The sequence below is a fragment of the Haliotis asinina genome, chromosome 5 (assembly GCF_037392515.1).
Source record: "Haliotis asinina isolate JCU_RB_2024 chromosome 5, JCU_Hal_asi_v2, whole genome shotgun sequence".
NCBI classification, from domain to species: domain Eukaryota; kingdom Metazoa; phylum Mollusca; class Gastropoda; order Lepetellida; family Haliotidae; genus Haliotis; species Haliotis asinina.
In genome coordinates, this window is record NC_090284.1 from 46,209,570 (window position 1) to 46,230,065 (window position 20,496).

The 20,496-nt window shown below is 39.5% G+C and overlaps 1 protein-coding gene across 1 annotated transcript in view; it reads left to right on the forward strand.

The window, feature by feature from the left end:
• Positions 1-4,844: 4,844 nt before the first annotated feature.
• The window catches only part of LOC137284597 (galanin receptor 2a-like), a 57,143-nt gene continuing 41,491 nt past the window's right edge, over positions 4,845-20,496 (forward strand). Inside the window, exon 1 of the mRNA XM_067816478.1 lies at positions 4,845-4,884. The gene's annotated coding sequence lies outside the window, so the exon portion shown is untranslated. The remainder of the gene's footprint in view (positions 4,885-20,496) is intronic.

The window sequence follows — 20,496 nt, forward strand, 5'->3', positions numbered from 1 at the left end:
CGTTTATGTCGATGTTATATTTTTTCCATGTCGGAGATTAGCAGCTCAACACCAACTTAACAATATATGTAGCTGCCCGTTTTTTGTCAAGCTTCATGCACGTTATGATATCAAAGTGCCACCAAGACACACACACAGACGCACATAACTCACATACATGCACATATCTCACACACACATCCCTCACACACGCGCACATTCACGCGCTGTCACACGTGTCAGATACACTATGGGGTTTCATGCGTTCCTGTAAAAAGAAACAATGGTAATGGACTATGTTATTTTGGTTTAGAGGAATCTCAATACTACATATTTATTGAAGGGTAGTTTACCCTTGTTTGGACACAGGGTTCCTTTACTTTGTGGATAGGGAATTGAATTAGGAGCTGAAGGTGTGACGGCAATGCTGCCACGCCCCTTTACCTTGTGCACGTCACACAAAATTAGTGTAATATTTCTTCTTCTTCTTCTTCTTCTTCTTCTTCTTCTTCTTCATCCAGACACCCTCGACTCCGTCAAGCACGCGTATCTCGTAAGCATAGCACTAAATGACATTGCATGCTGAATTCAATATGAACGTTAACAATGATTCAGAAACTACAATAAATGTCCTTATGTCAAGTCACCTTCCAGACTAATATCACGATAATCTCCGTCCTTGCTGCCAGCATCTTAGGAGATGGCTGCATAATAGGCTTATCTGCCTGCAAACTCCCGCAGACAATTGTGAAGTCATATTGTGACACAGCCTGAATGTGTCTGGCAGTCAGTGGTGGTTTATTTCCATTGCAGTGATCTATGACGATTAAGCGATAGTGACTTTGTCTAGCAGATCCAGCCTTCCGTACAGACCCGTGAACAAATATATCGCATACAGTCCATGCACATACAGATAGTTCCCAAGTCTAGACTACTGCTCTTTCAGGAAAGTTATAAATGGTTCTTATCCCCATTTCCTAGTTTCATAAGATAATTGAAAAACGCCCCTTTCTGTATAAAACACTTCGAGATTAGATTTTCGACTATCTCAGAGCCAATAGCCAAATTAGACGTTAATAATGAGGGAGAAAGTTGGTAACCTACGTTCAAAGTTTATAGCATCGCTTGTTCTTTGGTGATATAACCGTGAATCAGAGATGCTGGCACAAACAAGGGACACAACTCCAACGTTAATTCGTTGTAAAAAAATACCCTCGTCTATAAAACGGTAAACAGCTGTACAAAATACATAAAAGGGTGACATATATCCTCTTTTGTGTCTTCATGAGCACTAATTTCACTTTGAATACTTATGCCCCAAAGTTTCAAATTTCCGCAAACAAAAAAATCCAAACCTTTTAAAGGTTCGTGTTTCATGTTTTATAACTGTGAGGTGGCCGAGAGTGCGCATCCAGTCATCCCACAAGAAACTGTTGAAGCGCCACGAAATGTGATTACAATGTACATTATTCATCATTATTTGCATGGTGCTGCTCTGAGACAGCGCTCCTTGCTTCTAGCACAACCACACTCTGGTTTCTCTATGATGTTCTTATCTTATTACGACCGAAACAATCATTTGCATCTACGGCTTATCAAGTGACCGTTCGATTTTAACAGAAGATAGATTCATATAATGTACATTTCTTTTAATAGGGCATGATTTTCTGTTTTATTTTGAATTCATTTTACGTGTTTTTAATGGTTATTTGCAGCTGGCCAAATGTGTGGGTTTTTTTACAAATTTGTATAAAAAATGAAATAAGAGTGATATTCTTTCAGCTATCTGTTAACGAATTTCGACAATCTGACAGTGAAATAGAAAATTACCTCAAAATGTATCCGGTGGTATTTCATACCAACGATGCATGTATTTTCGAGAGAAATCTCAATGTTGTTTACATAAATGTTCTAAAAGCGATATTTGGGGTTCTCTTCACAACATGCTCTTTTGAAATATATTTTTGTTGTTTGTTGTTTATCTGAGACACTTTTGCCCCGGGCGCCGTACGATGAATTAGACGAATTTCCGTATGGTTTTTAGCCATCATGGATGACCGGTGGTTACGACGGAACTGGAGCTATGGACAGTTTACGGACGCCGTAGACCCATCGCAGTGACATGTGATACAGTCATTAACATCGCACTCATCATACCAGTTCCGTGAAGGTGGCCTTCAGTTAATGGAATCTGAACCCGACAATCCAGTCACTGTCAATATCAATATGGGAAATGTGGATACGATGATATCATTTATCAGAGCTGCTGAACTGTCAGTCGCCTCTCGTAGCAGGCATGTGTTGCTGGAGATAAATTCTGACCCGGATCTTGACAAAAGTATTGAAACATGTAATGATGAAGGCACCAAAGAGTAACTGTAACATTCTAACTGATTCATTTTGTTACAGATTCTAGGGTCTGTATATCTATTGTTTTTCAAACGCTGTTACTAAACGAGACACGCCCCTATATGGATGGAATAGTGCGAAATGCGTCGTAAAACTAAACTCATTCACTCTTTCAGATTCCTAAGCTTGTCAACTGTGTGTTCCTGAGAAAACGCACGCCTGGAGGGAACTACAATAAAAGTCTCAAGAAAGCATTGTTCCACTGATAAGTATGACTTACATCTAAGCTTTTGATGGGTTTATCAAATTCATAATTAAGTCCTTCCTAGGTGGGGTATGGTATTGTAACGACGAATGTATTTTAAATGGCATGCTTGCCGCTTATTCTTCTTTCTTCTTTGATCTGTGGTGAAGTAGGTTGATAACACTGAGTCGTAGCTGCGCTCACAATATCGATCACTGGACTGCCTGGTATTGCTTGTAGGCGTACGCCAAGGAGGGCATGTAGGCGCACGTCTATGGAGCTATAATGTAAGGAGTACAGCCAACATCGATGTCGGTCATCTCACACTGATTGTTACCATGAAAACGTGAGAGACTGGATTCAAGATCAAGTCTGTTGTTCCTGGAGCTTATCTGACTAACAAACACACTGAAAATTTGGCACCACCTGTATATTCGCAACACGTACATAAAACTTCTCGTGGTGACCACGGTGAAAGTGTTTTTTTCTGACCTGCATGATCCTTTGTTTATATGATTTGAATTGTGCAATTAAAACAAACCACTGTTTTTCATTTGCCAACACGTTTGTACAAGCATGGCCCTGGAGTGTTTAATATGGAATTTATTGGTGATTGTAAAAATTTTAAAATATCATCTTGCGTGTCTTATACGATTCAAAGTCAATACCGAGTGCAACCTGCATGTTGCTGTATGACAGCTAGCACCCTCCTCCTCATGCCCCTTGTTAGCCTCCTAATCCTCCGAAGGGCCAGTCTACGGACTTCGCCGTGTAAAGCAGCTTCCAAATGGGCCAGGTTCTATACAAGAGCATCCGTTTGATGCACACGATCATGTCCATGGTATGCTCAAGAGGGTTGAGATGAGGCTCATTCGCGAGAGAGTGCTAAACTTTATGTTCTTTGTATATAGACTGTATGCGTGACTCTTTTCCCTGCGATCGTAGCTCGGTGACTCGTTTCCATGATTTCCGATTATATTGGACCCGTAGTGTTACATATGACATGCTTTTTAACGGGACGCTGGACAACATTCACTCACTCACTCAATAGTTACATATAAGTACGAGTACATCCTAATCTGTTCTGACGGAACATTGCATCTTAACAGGAAAAGCTAACTTCATACACCAGACAGATGGCACGTTCTCGACAATCACAGTGTCACCATGACGGCACCACATACTCGTATCTGTTTCCGATGATTCTCAGAAGCCGCCAATTCTTGTCTGTAAACAGGACACTACATGTTGCAAAGAATAAATAAAAAAAACATTTAACAACAATGGAAACAATGGGAAACAAAATAATGCAAACTCACGTGCTCACCACAAACACATAGTACCTGCAACAGGCTAATCAGGTAAACTGCATAGTTTTGGTTGTATATCACGTATCCTCAAGGTCGACGTCGTTTTGATGGTAGTAGTAGTAGTAGCAGTAGTAGTAGTAGTAAAAGTAGTAGTAGGGCAGTAGGCAGTGCTAGTAGTAATAGTAGTAAAAGTAGTAGGGCAGTAGGCAGTGCTAGTAGTAGTAGTAAAAGTAGTAGTAGGGCAGTAGGCAGTGCTAGTAGTAGTAGTAGTAGTAGTAGTAGTAGAAGTAGCAGTAGTGCTAGTAGTAGTAGAGTAGCAGCAGCAGCAGCAGCAGCAGCAGCAGTAGTAGTAGTAGTAGTAATGGTAAAAGTAGTAAAGGCAGTAGTAGTAGTAGTAGTAGTAGCAGCAGCAGCAGCAGCAGCAGCAGCAGCAGCAGCAGCAGTAGTAGCAGCAGCAGTAGTAGTAGTCCAGCTGTGTGACACTAGCAGTAATTTTCGAATTTGCACCAAACCATCCAGTGACTGACATTATGAGCATCGGTTGATAATTGTCATACAGTCAGTTAAGTCCCTGTCGCACACGGCCGCTATATCGTTTGTTCACTAACACCAGTTAGTAACAAACGATTAATCATTACGACAAGCGACATTGGAACAGTTTGAAAAAAAAACAATAAAATAACCAATTTAATAAAATATGTCTTATTATATTTTTCTCCACCCACCAACCATGGTTTTTCACACATAAAACATGAAGGGCAAACATATATATTTTAGAACATATGACGTAACAAACAGAATTACTCACACGAATAGTAGTTAAAAAACCGGCCGTGCCTTCGGATAATGAGAGCTTGTACCCGGAAGGGCAACAATCGATGTCAGTTGTAAATGGTTACAGTGCGTCAGGCAGCGGCTAACTACGCCAGCTGTCTCATACAGCCCAAGTAATTCGGACAGTGTGGAGATCGAAGCTGGTAGATAGCGGCTCGGTACCAACTGGTGAGTAGTCATGTTCAATTTGTTACTTTAATTCCTCAACATTGAAATTCAGCACACAGTTCTGACCAGCCGAACATTCTGTATAATTTACAGAGCTGTGTATAATGACGATACGGAAGGTATTGGATATTTTTAACATCCTGACTAGACGTGTATGAAATCAACCAACTGGCACCTCGCGGGACTGTACACATTATATAGATGAACACTTTAGTGCTGTCTTCACAGGAGCAATGAGTTTGTTTGGATGTTATGATATGCTGATGTTTGTTTCTGTTTTGTTATGGGAAATGTTGTTTTTTAAAAAAAGAATTCTATGTGTTATTTTGAGGTGCTATTTTTAGCAATTCTTTCTGAAACAAGGGTAAGTTCCTGAAACAGTTAATTATTTACATTGAAAACATCTTTTCGTTACAGATTCATACACTTGTGTCACGCTGTTGTGAACGTTGTTCTATTCTGGGCTGAAATACTTAATTGGAACAAGTTGACTTGTGTAACTGCAGATGTTACTTCCGTTTAGAATTGTCAAGCACGAAATACGATACATTTGTTCACTAACGCACATATATTGAAAATCAATGTGACATGACCAAGGCATAGTTAGCATTAACTGCGACTGCGTGCACACGCACACACACGCACACACACACTTTTCACAAGCTCTTTAGCTGGATTGAAGGTTGAAGCCACAATTAGCCGTAAGACATTTTTATGGACGTAATACTGTTCAAACTGTCGTTTACATGTATGTTTGGGCAGTGTATACCTGCTGAATGATTACCCACTGTCAAGTAAGTTAGTAGTAATCAATTAGGCAATGCAAAACAGATAAGGTCAACGCAATGTGATGAAGATATTAAATAACGTGAGTCGATATATAGCATGAGATATTACTACTTTATATTGAAGAGACTAACAAATATTGTTGTTGCAACATGTAAAGAATTTATGCCAAGATGAGTAAGAATACTTTGATGATATTTGAGACCTTGATCATGAGGTGAAATACTTCGATACAATTCGGATTACTGAGATCCATTGGATCTATGATATTGATCTATTGATCTATGAATCCTTGATTGAGTTATCAGTACCGGAGGTAATTCCAAGGTATCGTTAGTCGGTACCGGAAGTGCTGTCAAGGTATTATTAGTCGGTACTAGAGGTACTCCCAAGGTATCACTGGCAGTACAGGAAGAACGCACTTCCGAGGTATCATTAGTCGGTACAGCAAGTACATCACTGCCATCACTGCCTGGATAAAAAGCCTTGGTGCGTGGCGTGAGCTTACCTCACAACGCCTTTTTTTAGTCTTTTTAGCAAATTGTGTAAATGGCAGGTGCTACCGGTCGAGTTGGACAAGTTTTTCGCAGGCACCTGGTGTCGTCAGTGTTTTTCAGTGATCCATATATATAGCCCACTTTTTGGACTTCGACACTTAATGGAACCAGTTTTGGCAGATACTCTCCGCCATCCTCTTGTGTCCGTTATTGAGAGACCATATGTGGGTAATTAGAAAATAGTTATTACTTCAATAATGATAGACATATTCCAGAAAGGACTTTGGGCAATACGTGGGTACTTGTGGGACATAGCACTCGTGTATGGCGGCCACCATACTAGTGCGGGTACTGCCTTAAAAAAGTAAAACAGGCAATCTACTTACAAAATTATTGAAACTGTACACAACGATTTGAATCAGTGAAACATCAGTTTCACTCTGGTGTGGAGTTCTGTTCTGTCATTTGTTGCTATATCATTATAACAGAGGAACTGTATGTATATGTAAACATATAACGAGGTGAAGTATATACAGCGCGTGATGTGTTATATCATTAATTTAACAGTCAGTGTTTTGGATCAATTGTTTCAAATCTCATGTTTTGCTTTTCTGATGCAATACTGAACGGTAAAAGAACTCAGGCCTTTTTGGTCAAGTTTTTATATAAAAAGACATAAACATGAACGCTTAGTTTTGTGAGATTTCATTTATCCGAAACTAGCGTTTCTTTGATGTTCAATATACTATTATATGTACTAATTAACACAAATAATTGCTAAAATTGTTGCACATTTAACACAGGCCTTCGTGAAAAACTTCGATTTCCAATGAACTTGCAATCAAATTTCTCGTCATGACGTCCTCGAGAAGTGTCACCGTATATGTTCGAACAATGCAGCAATAATGGCATGGCTTCCTGAGAAGCTGTGATGTGTAATTACCAGTGGTCATGGCTGTCAACACATGGGTAACCCAACAATAAGGACGTGAGAGGTTGTCATTTGTCTTTCCGGCATGTTACAGAAACACGACAACATACGGGCACCTGACTGTTTCTACGACGTGAGGTATTTCAGTTGTGAGTTTGATGCTCATGGTATTAGAATTTGTCTTCAGCAACCCATGCTTGTCGTTAAAGGCGACTAACGGGATCTCAGACTTGGTTGACACATGTCATCGTATCCCAGTTGCGCACATCGCTGCTGATGGTGTTGATCAATGGATTGTCCAGACTCGATTATTCACATGAAGGTGGAATATTGCTGAGTGCGGCGTTAAACAACAATCACAATACATAATGAAGATCACGAAACACTATAAGCGAAAACCGTGCATTATTGCCATTGTTAAACATTGTTAATCAATGCTTTGCCGGATTAGTGAGTGAGTACGAGTATGGTTTTACGCCGCTTTTAGCAACATTCCTACAATATCACTGCGGGCTTCACACATTGTATCCATGGGTGGATTCGAGCCCAGGTCTTTGGTGTGACGCTTTAACCACTAGGCTACCCCACCGCTCCTTTACAGGGTTACATGTGATTAACATTACTCGCAACCTATCAGTCAACAAAAGCACTTTTGTTTTTAACTTGCACCATGTGTTCCCGACTGTGTGTTGCTTCGGGGCGCTAATTTATTTATCTGTGCATGTGGTGGGACAGACCTCTCACCTCTCCTCCACGCGAGCACCTGGTGCCGTCCGTATTTGATAGTGATTCATACACAGATTGTCATGATACATGCATATTTGAAATCACACAACTGATAGAACTGAAACTCATTTACCCTATTTTAACGGGATCCTTATGAGTGAGTGAGTGAGTGAGTGAGTTAGTTTAGTTTTACGCCGCACTCAGCAATATTCCAGCTATATGGCGGCGGTCTGTAAATAATCGAGTCTGGACCAGACAATTCAGTGATCAACAACATGAGCATCGATCTGCGCAATTGGGAACCGATGACATGTGTCAACCAAGTCAGCGAGCCTGACCACCCGATCCCGTTAGTCGCCTCTTACGACAAGCATGATCGCCTTTCATGACAATCATGGGTTGCTAAAGGCCTGTTCTACCCCAGGAACTTCACGGATCGGGTTCCTTATGCACAAGGAAATGGTTTTGTTGGTCTATTTACTACGGACGTTTGTTTGGAACTGGGCGCTAGTCTGAGTGTGTTAGTGAGTATGGTTTTACGTTGCTTTCAGCAACAATCTAGCTATATCCACCACCAACAGCCTTCCCACATACCAATGTGAGCAAGACTGCTTGTCTGACACAGCACAGGATAGGTGTATTATGCGTCCTTAACTTTTCGACACATTTAGAATGCTTAGTTACTAGATATGCTAACATCGATTGGTAGCATATGTGTGAAACGAAACAAAATCATTAAAAAGAATTCCGAGAAACTAATAACAAATGTTTCGGAGAACATTACTCTCTCGCGTGTGAGCAGCATACATCATTGGAAGAGGGTTGAGTTTTCGTGGCATGGGTGGCAGATGCAAATGGCCAGGCGTGTCTGTTGCTAATGGAATGGTGGACTTCCATGACAATGGCCATAACATGTTCTAGTACTGACTGTGACTATATTTCCCACGGATATGTCGAATAAGGTCGCCAGGCTTACAGATATTTCGTGTCGTCATTTTACATTAGTTCCGGATAGCACCAGTTTAGGCCAGATCTCTTACTGAGAATTTTGTATGGTGTTCTAGGATTTTGAGTGTCAATAACCCAACTTGCCAAACCCAGTACAGGATACTTTCAGCCTAGATAAAGTGAGCTTCTGTTTGAGTTTCAAATAAGGTGTTAAATACAAATCTGTGGTATCCTTACAAATCGTTGACCTACTTGTCCCCTTCCGGTAACGATGGTGTGGTTGGGTTGATGACACCTGACCGTGACAATGCAGAAAATGGCTGATTCATACAACCCCCAGTTTGAAATATTTCACTACCTTCACAAGTCAACTGTTGGTTACGTGCCATTCTTTCCACCGCCGTTAATATTGAGAAAGCTAACAGGAACCCTAGATAAACCTACAGAAAGTTGCTCTGCAACCTGACACCCAAATCAAGACCTGGCAATAAAACATTCTCCAGTCGGCAACACTGACGCCAGTCCCCTATAATAATCATCATCATTGTAGAGGTTTCCAAGACACCCACATCCCACCGTTCTCATTTCCTCAGATTTGTTAAAAAAATAACGCCAACTGGTATGAAGGAGAGGGCCCAGACGCGACCCTTTAACCATTAGCCTTCAGAATAATTACATTAGTGCTGCCCATTTCACTTAGCCTCCAGCCATCACTGCTCTAGATAAAGGTACCACAGCTCGAGGTGGTCCATCTGCCTCATCTCATGTCTTTATGCCATTAGACGATAAACTATCCCCTTGTAGGTGTCAATGGCGGATGGGAAACCATAGTTCTTGAAATGATACTGGGTCGCGAATTCTGATATGATATTGAACGTAGAGGCTGGTCACGATCATGTTCTGACGATTGGATTACCAACAATCATTCATCATCGCCTCATATATCCCCTAGGAATATGTTGTACAAATTCCATGAATTCCGAACTATATCAAATGACAAATCGTAATTATATCATAAAACCAGTTATCTTCGATCTGTCAGTTTTTAAAACGTAGCTTGTGCAATCGCGAACGTCATAATCCCTTCTTTTTTCTTTTAGATTTAGATCTTTTGTCTCCATACATTTGTGTTAGTCTTCTTGACTTAGACATCGGATGAGGTGGTAGAATTCTCTTCTATTTCTGTACGTGTCATGTTTCTGTGGATTGATACAAGCATCGTAAGCTTCTTCAGGACAGCAGCTCATTGGTCATCTGCACATTTTTTTTTATTTTAAACACACATATCCATATCCTTACGAATTAAGGCAAGTCATCCTTTACAAACTATAACGAATGTTAAATTTACAGTTTGTGATGGTTTGATATTATCTGTTTCTACATAACGTGTACCAATGCAGCTCTTTAAACATGCATATATTCTGCGACACTTTAGCGCAATGTTTCTATCTCCATGATAATGACTTTTGAAAAAAACATCATAGAATATCCAGCACTCGTGCTTCCTGTGCTCCTACGTTGCTAAACATATGGTATTTCTGTACAGAGAAACGTGATAGTCGTTTGATGAAATATATATGTAATTCCAATAGAAATAATGTCATTAAGCTCTGAATTCGGAGCTCATAGTTATTGTGATACTGTCACATCTACTAATGAACGCGTGGGACTGATTTAGTCCATTGTTCACGTTTGCAAATTGGAAAGCCTTGCTTTGATAGTGGACGTGAACCACGTGTGATTCGTGCGAGGTGGCAACATCATTAGAGACACAGTCCTCTCAATCAGCGTTGCCCAAGGGCGAGGTAGAATATTGCTTTTATTGATTCGATCAGAGCGTAACGATTGCAATAACACTGTATATCCACAACCGCGTGTGTTTCAAGAAAGCCATTAGATACTCATAAACATTAGATAGGGCCAATGCATGGCTAGGTTTAGAGAAGTGAGTGATTTAATTGTTACTGGTTTATTAGCGGTGAATGGCATATCCCGTTAGCAACAACCCTGACCTTTCGTTATCGTCCTTGACCTTCCGTCACTGGCCTTGACCACATAATCTCAGAGAGTAATTTGTGGTAATTACTTTTGCTTGTCAATGGTGTTGACACTGAAATCATGTATGCTTGATATGATCGTCATACTGTATGATAATGGTATGGAAGGCCAACCATTAAGGACATCAACATGAATATTCAAACAAGCTTCCCATTTAAAATTGGTCTTCAGCAACCAGTGCTATGAGGCGACTTACGGATGGTTACTCTCGATGACCAAGTTAATGCATGTCAGACTGCCATTTGCGTTTGTCTATGCTTGTGCTGTCAGTCAGTACATTGCATGTCCCAGACTCGATTATTACAGATCTTTGTCGTATAACTGAAATACTGCTGAGTCAAAACAGACAAATAGGAGCAAACGTATAATTCTACGTTCGCTTGTATTCTCTTACTGTGGCATTCAAAATACATGGTTATATCTGAATGTTTTTGGTATTTTCATGTTAGGTACTTTTAGTGTTATCATGCATAACACCTTAGGTATTACCAAACATGCTTCTGTTAGTATTATCATGCATGGCACCTTTGGTATTACCAAACATTATCATGCATGGCGCTTTTGGTATTACAGTGCATGACACTATTGGTATTGTTTTATTCAAATTACGTTGGTATTATCAAGCATAGCATTTTTGATATTATCAAGCTTGTTAGGTTTGGTATTTTTAGGCATGGTACCTCTGCCACTTTCCAGTATGGTACATTTGGCAGTATCATTAGACATGCATGGTTTATATGAAAATACTGTAAAAGAGAGATGTAAAACCACGTCCGCTAAAGAACGTTTTCATACAGTTATGTTACGACTGTTTGGATGCAGGACAAACAAGAGACGGAACATTATACCCAATGAAATTCACATCCATTCACGTTTTGTTCATCCACCAGGCAAACACCAGCCTGAAGGGCAGTCTTTTAATACGTAACATCAATAGAAACACGAAAGTCATACAAAATTAAAATGATGGGAGATTCAGGATCTGAACCTCAGACAAATCAAGACTTTATTTATTCAGGGGATTCGCTTTACAGATAGGGTTTAGCAGAAGGGGAGATAATATGGTTAGGTGGACTGGGAGACAGACATGACAACCACTAAATACCGGATATCTCCACTCCTGCTCTGATGATTGACCTGAGTGCATTTCCCTATTGACTTCCGGTGTCAATATTTGCTCCATGAGGATGACAGGGCAGCAGCCTGACGCTGTCCTTATTGTTTTTGCCATGAAACTGCCCAGAGAAGTCAAACGTTAGACAGTGATATTCTCATTTCAAACCATTGCAAACCGTGTTGAGCGGCTGGTATCCCATCATCACAGCTCTGCAGTGGTCTATAAATACATGCTCTTGATATAGTTGGAATCGTTGAATCAACTCTTATGAATATGGAATTGTTTTTGTCGCATTGGATTACATTTGCAGCAAGATTTTAAACAGGAATGATTTCGACCATATTTCATTTCAGATGTATTTAATTTCAGTGTATTTGTTGCGTATCTGTAACGCCCGAAAAATTAAGATCACATTAAAATGTATTTCAACTTATCCTAACAAAGATAAAAAAGGAAATTGCAGTAAAACCAAAACTTCAAAACCATAATCATCATATAACTCAAGTGAAGCCAAAACATATAGTTATACTTTCTGGTAGCTACCGGGAAATAGATCTGGCTTATTCTTTCAAGGTTTAAATACTTCATTCCCAGCTCAGTGGTGTTTACATTTCTAAAAACAATCTCTTGATGTGTTGATGAGGTGTCAACGTAAGTGAAGTCGGAGTTCAGCTGCCAGCTATCAACTTTGCTTGTACTCATTGCCCTTCCCGGCCGATGGAAATTATTGATGGCGTTAGAGATTTCGCATGCACGTATAAATACTCTAATTTTACTGTTCACAAATTGAAATGAAGAATCAGACATATTAAGAGAGTAATCATCTCAGTTTCAAATGATCTTTAGCTGAACAAATGTCTCCGTTGACATCAAAGAGCAGATCAGACTATTCATTAAAAGCAACCCGTCCCTTTGTCAGCCGAACCTCAATCATAGAGACAATGATGGTTGCCTGTGTCCGCATCCATCTTGCGATCACAGCAGAAAAAAGGTTTTGTGACTCTCAGAATGTATTGTAACCAGATGGACGTGAAATACCTTTTTTGTTAGGTGGTTGCAATCTCCATCCTAATTTCACAGTGTGACAACACACTCTGGAAGAATGTCAAAAATCACAAAAGCTCTCAAAGTCGCAGATGCTCAAAGCTGTTAAATCGCGACGTGCACACATGGAACGCGTAGAAGATTGCCGTCAGACATTAGAGCGTGAGTAGTCTTTTTATCCATCCCCTTGAAACAGTCAGATGCAGTCGCACACCCATTTGTAACGGCATATTTTCTAGGTGAAATGTCAATTTCATAAAATCTTAGTCAGTTCTTGGATCACTAGCCCTAAAACTAAGGCGCAACAGTCGGGCTTCTGTTGTAGACGAGTCTTGGCCGTTATATCTTATAACACCGCACTCAGCAATACTCAAGTCGTAAGAAGGCGGCCTGAATATATTCGAGTCGGTACTAATGACTGACATTAAGAGCACTAATATTTGATGACGTATAAGACGGCCTGATCCCGTTTCACGCCTTTTTCAAACAGGATGGGTAGCTTTAAATCGATTTTATATGGAATCCTCTTGTCATAATAGGTGTAGCCGCACACTACGTGTCTGACTCTTTTGTTTATGCGAAGTTGGCTGAGGTGTACGATCCTATAAATGCTTCCTATAACTGTTGTTCACTGGTCCCTCGATGTTCATGGCCATGGGCCGATGTACCGTCGATGTTTGTTTATGTTCATTCATGAACATAACAGACATCGGCTCTACATCAGCCCGTGCTGTGGCCAGTATACTTAAATTGTATGTTGTGTGTCTCAATGGATCATCATAATCCTCAGGCAGAGGTAGTTAGTATCCACATATTCAACGTAATACTGTAGGGCTGCTTCCATGTTCTTGGGAACATCCTGGTCATTTGGTAGCAAACATACTTCCGGAATCGCTCTTCATTCACATTATGCGTTGATCTACTAGATTATGTAACTCCCGACGTTAATACAACTTGACCCTTACTCTACTCTAATAAGAGAAAGTCATTTCATAATCATGTTTACAAAGATATTTTTGTAGTACATGTATGTTACAAAGGTAATGGCCAGAGTCAGCAAGCAGTGCCTGAAGGGGATTGGATTTTTTGTTGACGATATCATTGTGTCCTAATTCGTAGGCAGATGCGCCTGATTTTAATCACTGGATCGTTTACTCCAGACAGTCTACCGACCGCCGCCGTAAAATTGGAATACTACGGTATATAAAGCATGAAACACAGAAACCCATTACCATAAGACGTAATATCGTATTTCTGATTTGAAGCCAATTACCTCACCTTTTAATAATCAGTATGCAATAGCCCCAATAGGTTATGCTTTTCCCCAGAGGTGAAAGGACCTATCTGTATCCATCTCTTGACAATTTTCCAAGCTGAACTGGGAACAGTTCAAGGCTGCTTCAGTTCCTGTTGCTGTCGCTACTGCAAATTAATGCTGGGAGCTTTAATGGCTACCTCATCAATAACTCCGACTGAATGGTGCATTGTAATCTGATTCTGTTAAATGTTGTTAATAATACATTATTCCTTTATCAAAACACTGGGCTTTCTTTCTGTGGAACTCAAAACATGTTATCCATCCTTGTTTTATAGTGACTGTCGCTTCAGAGATTCCACATTGATGTTTCTCTCAATCATGCCATATTATATTATGCACTGTCAGACAGAAATAAATGTAATTTCAATATTAAATACTTTAGAGGACATACTTTTTACTGATCTAATTGGAACTGACAACGCAAGTTCACGCTCAGAGTCCTGAATGCCTCCACATGTCAAGTCCCCTTCAGGAGATGCTAATATGTTCCTAAAATATCGATATTTTAATGTTGCTGGCACGAATGCAGTTCGTGGAAGGAGAATGTTACCTCGAGAATCAAGAGACATCAATACATGTTGAGAACACTTTCAACAGCATTCAAGCAATTTGCCGGAATCTTGGAAATATTCCTTCACTCGCTTATCAACACTGTTGCCGGGAATGTACGCGTGATGTCTGTGTAACCAATATTTATATTTTTATATGTTCCTATCATCTAATTTGTCCAATTTCTGTACAATATTGTAACTTTCCTGTACACGAAAATATATACAAAACGAAAACATTACCGAAGTACTTATTTAGTGGGAACTGAACATCCTAATTTTAACAACCTAATCCTGTACTTTCCACATTGATTAAAACGAGCACTAGTGCGTGCGCATGTGTGTGTGCGTATGTGCGTATGTGCGCATGTGCGTATGTGCGTGTGTATGGTTTGTTTACAAGCGGTGCGGTATAAGGCAAAAGAGACTTCCATTTTGAGGTAAAGTGTGTTGCCGGTGGGGCAGGAGATGTTTACCCTTTCCGCGACCACCTGGTGTCATCGCTGATTTTCAGTGATCCATATCATTTTCAGAGTTATATACCCTTTACACCAAACGCAATTCGTTCCTGTGGATGTTGAAGACTAGGTATCCAGGTGTACTGACGTTTTGTATGTATTAGTGCAGCAAAAACGGGCAAAACTGACCTCTGCTAAAATTGTGTGGATTCGTGAGTAATTGAGTACGTTTTACGCCGCGTTTAGCAATATTTCCGCAATATCTCGGCTGGGGACACCAGAAATAGGCTTCACACTGTGTGGGTTAGTAAGTATGGAGGCAGAACAACAGTCTCTTTAAATGAAAAAAACATTTCAAGATTTCTGGTGTGCATGTATCAGCTACGTCACCCAGCCTATAATTATACTAGTGCAGAAAAGTCGCATCTTGGACGACAGCAAGTTTTTCAAAAGCATTCATTGCCTACTTTAGTGTCTATTTTGATGTAACAAAAACAGCAGTCTGAAATGCTCGTAACGAAATTTATACGGAATTTTACAATTATTTCCGCTTGTCATAAATAACCACGCGTTTACATCATTTGTTAGTGTGCAGTTAGTATTTGGATGTTTTGCCAACTATAATTTCGTAAATTTTTACATTAAAATATAAAAAAAATCCAAAGCAACAAGTCAGTAATTACACAGTTCATGCTCTTGTCTAAAATCAACTTCTTCAGCCTTGGACGCAATGAATATATATGATTTTCGAGATGAATCAAGTTTGTAATTTCACTTCTGTCATATGTCTCCAGAGAAAATTATTCGAGAAAAAGTACAGAAGAAAAGGAGGTGTTTGCGGCGCCAAGTGTTAATTATTTGTTCAATATTTACAAGTATTGCTATTCTGAAATGAAGAATTTGAAAACGCAATATTTTCTGCACGACGCTGGGGGCAGGTAGTTTGGGGAAAATGACATCTAAAAAGGGAAACTGTTATGGAATCTAAAGTGGAATGACTCCACCAGTTTCAAGTTCATATCAAGTGCACTTTAGGGAAGAGCCATGACGCCACCAGTTTCAAGGTCATGTCTAATGCACTTTAGTGAAGAGCCATGACGTCACCGGTTTCAAGGTCATATTTAATACACTTTCGTCAAATGAAACCCAGTGGACACGTCCACAAAAAACCTTTAAATTCAAGAAATTTAACATTTCGTTCATTTTTGGTGAACAGTGTAGCCGACGTGTCTTATAACAATAATTTCTATGATCGATTTCAAGGACGTCAATGAAAAGTGGACAGAAAAGTGGAGTTTTGAAACACGTGTAACGTTTGATCTGTGTTTAGCTTGAGATTATTGCAACAATATTTTCCCAAGAATCGACATCTTACTTTTGAACAGAGAACAGACTGAAACTAAGTAGGGTAATTCATAAAGGGCATATTATTGTCTTGCGCGGAAAGTGGAACACTACTTACTGTATTATTGGTTTACTGACACATCGATCTTACGGAATCCTAGATCAGGCCGTTTTGTTTGCTGTTTAACGTCGCCACACTCCAATATTCCAGCCATATGCCGGCGAGCTGTAAATGACCGAGTCTGCACCAGACAATTCCGTGATGAACAGCATGAGCATCTACCTACTGTTACGAGAGTGTATTTTCTGTAAATTGTAATATTGATTAAGTGATAATTATTATTGGATCACGTTTACTGTTTTGAGTGATAGTTATTATGGGTCATATTTCGTTTCATAAATGTTCAGTGCTTTTCATACTTTGACAGCAGGCTTTAAAGTTGCTCTTTAGAGATACCTCCCTTTGACTGAGTGTTTTGATTAGTTGTGCGTACTTCCGGGAAACTACCAGAAGTTTCTTCTTTGATGGCCATATCACAATGATAGTGACTTTGTATATAAATACTGGTTGTCGTGTTGAAATGGATTAACTGGAGTACATATATCTGCCTGCCTCGCCCTGAACGCTTGACCTACATAACCGCTGCCCAGCCGCTTGCTATGTTACATTCTGTAAAACTGTTTCTCACTCTCACACCAAAACTTCGGTGAGTTGACATTATATTGTGACCCATTACCTTAGATCTGACTTAGTTATATTGTACATGAAACCTCTCTTGTGAATCTTTGTATTCTAGCCTTTGTTTGCCCAATATAAAGTTATTGACTTACCTTTTTATAAACCTTTTTGTCACGGCAAATTATTCACCGTAACATCACGTAATCAGGACAGGTGTCAACCAAGTCCGCGATCCTGACCACCCGATCCCTTAAGATCCCTTATGACAAGCACTGGTTACTGAAGACCAATTTTAACCCGGATCTTCACGGCTAGACGTAATCAAGCTGTAAACATTTGTGTACAGTTGTGTACTATTACTTTGTACAGTATACCATATCCCAATAGAGTGTAATGAGAAGAGGTAAGATCCCAAAACTGACAGTCTCCGGGTGACGTAATTAGGGAGGCGTTATAATCCTCTGTCAGAAATCGGACAACTCGCTGGACTAGCTAATAGGTGTGATAATCTAACTGCCAGAAATGGGACTGCCAGAAATGACAGTCTGCCGACTGCCAGACACTTCGCTCGAGAATACCAGCATTTAGGCATTCGTGTCGTAAACATAATATGACATGGGCACATGTATAATATCCCCTATTTATCTAAATACGAAATAGATGAGGGGTTCTTTCTGGTGTTGTTTTTCAAGTTCCAGTTGAAAAACCACTGGACAGGACTTGTTTTGTAATGGTTAGAGAACGATGTAAGTCAGATCATTGATATCCCGAAGCTAATATTTGACTTCTAAGCAAAATTACCCGCTGCAGACTTTGCCGAGGAGATATTCCGATTTCTGTGCATAAAGAAACAGAGCTTCATTGTGCCTTAATGTCTTTCCTACTGCTGTTGTATGGATGATCAATAACGATGTCTGGTATTTCACATATTGTTCTCTCAGTAAACTTCTGATGGCATTCGCTTTCAGTTTTCACAATTTGCTGTCAACCTTTGAATGTCAGGAAAGCCTAATAAAATGGCGAAATTATTTCACATCTCCACTACGAAATGTCACAATCTAGTGAGGAGACCAATCACATTACCCAGTCTTCGGTACAAGCTGCATATATTCGCCATGCCAATGATCCTGTGTCAGACGCTTGCACATAAATTGTGACATCACCAGACGCACAATCGTCCTGTTTGCTCACAAATCAAGATACAAACAGTTCCACAAGACCATACATAACTAAAGGTCATCATACAAGTATCGCTTTAAGTGGTGTTCTATAGACTGTCACATATGCATTAGCAAGATATTCCTTTAAAGGCATTTCTTACAGTTTATATCCTGTCCAATCTCCGCAATCACGCTACGTTCATGGTATCATAAAGAAAAAATGGCTATTGTGTGTCATTCTGAATGGATACCCGTCCCTATTATAGGTAAATGGTTCAGCGATGATCATTGCCAGTATCTTCCATAATCCTTGAATATATAAGCCATCAACGAGATAATGGGCCGTCTGACCTTTACATGTAATGGATATTGGAAGGAGATCTAACCGCACACACGAGGGTAACAAATACTATTGGTCATCACATATCATATGGTATTATTCAGTTAGCAGGCGTCCATTCTGTAATGACTGATACCCTGGGTACCGTTTGATAAAGACGTGCGTGCTATTCTGTCGTGCCATGGACATACTGATATTTCACAATAGCCACCACAGATTCATTTCTACTTCCACTGATGATATCAGTAACTAAGCATAGAAGTTCTGTGGCTCAAAAGAGTAATTTGATTGCACATATGTTTTAGTGTGGGTCTGATATATGTTTTAGTGCTGATAACAAACTGGTGAAAGGATTTATCACAGGATTTGAATATATTACATTGGATAAGTGATGGTGAAGCCATTACATGTCTAGATAATGTTTTTCCTCATCTTGGCAGAGGTCCAAGTGTGTCAAGTCACAAATCTATCACGCTTGGATTCATCTGTTTTGGATACGTCGAAAACATTTATTAAAGTTGAACTTGTTTTCGCCGGATTGTTCACGACCTAAGTGCAGTTGGTGCCACATATGCGTTCCATTGCATTTCCTTATCAAAATATGTCCCAGTGACCTACTACCTAATGGATCATCATCATCATCATAATCGATTTTTCGAGGGAATATAGTCCCAGCGACCTGTTTCAATAGGTAATTTATGGTTTGCAGTTTTAAATTTGATAAAAATATTACAAGGCTTTGTTCCTAGTTTACGTTCCTGTAAAGAAATGTCGTAATGAGACTTCATGCATTCCATGATAACAGCTTTAGAGGAAGATGCTGTGGTGCTATTAAGCAGTTGAAACGTTTTATCTGAAATTCTACGTTGGACAACATTTTTGAACTATGATAAGGAAACTACATCTTGAGATTGCCATATATTGGATATACCAATATTGTCCAATATGTTTTTAATTGAACTATTTATAGTTGTGGTTGTATTGTATTGAGTCTGTTAATGATATTTAATATAGCGCTGATAACACAGAATTGCATTTTCCTGGTACTATTCTGGACCAGAAGTACAGCATGCGGAGTCTGATTTTATCAGCAAGAGGTGATCTCCAAGTACACTATACAACATAAATGTTGGGGTACATGCTGACGTATTAGCTTTAAAATATATCTAATAAAATCAGTTTCTTTCAATTGCTTTTACATTTTCTTATGCCCATATTTTGTTCCCGTAGAGCAAAATAGGGCAGGTAGTACAATCAAATAAATAGTGTTTACATTCTATTGACAATTCAGTATTTCGTAATCGCGTGTACAACAAATGCATTGCTTTAGTGGCCTGAGTAATATTAGATTTACTGGTATTTGCATAGGAACGATTGCTATTGAAAACAACGCCAGGGTATTTACATTTGTTTAGAAGCATGATGTCATCTTTTCCTTGTCATGTAAATTATAATGTCCTGTCTTCTTACCAAACATTACAATTATGGTCTTTTATGTATTTATGGATAATTTGTTTTCTAAACAATAGTTGTAGAAAAGTCTAACGAAGTTTGTAATTTTTTGAATCATCTGATAATATGACAGTATAGTCACAAACAGTCGAAGAAATATGTACAATTATGTTATTCTCATCAAGTGCTACTGTTACACCGTCAAC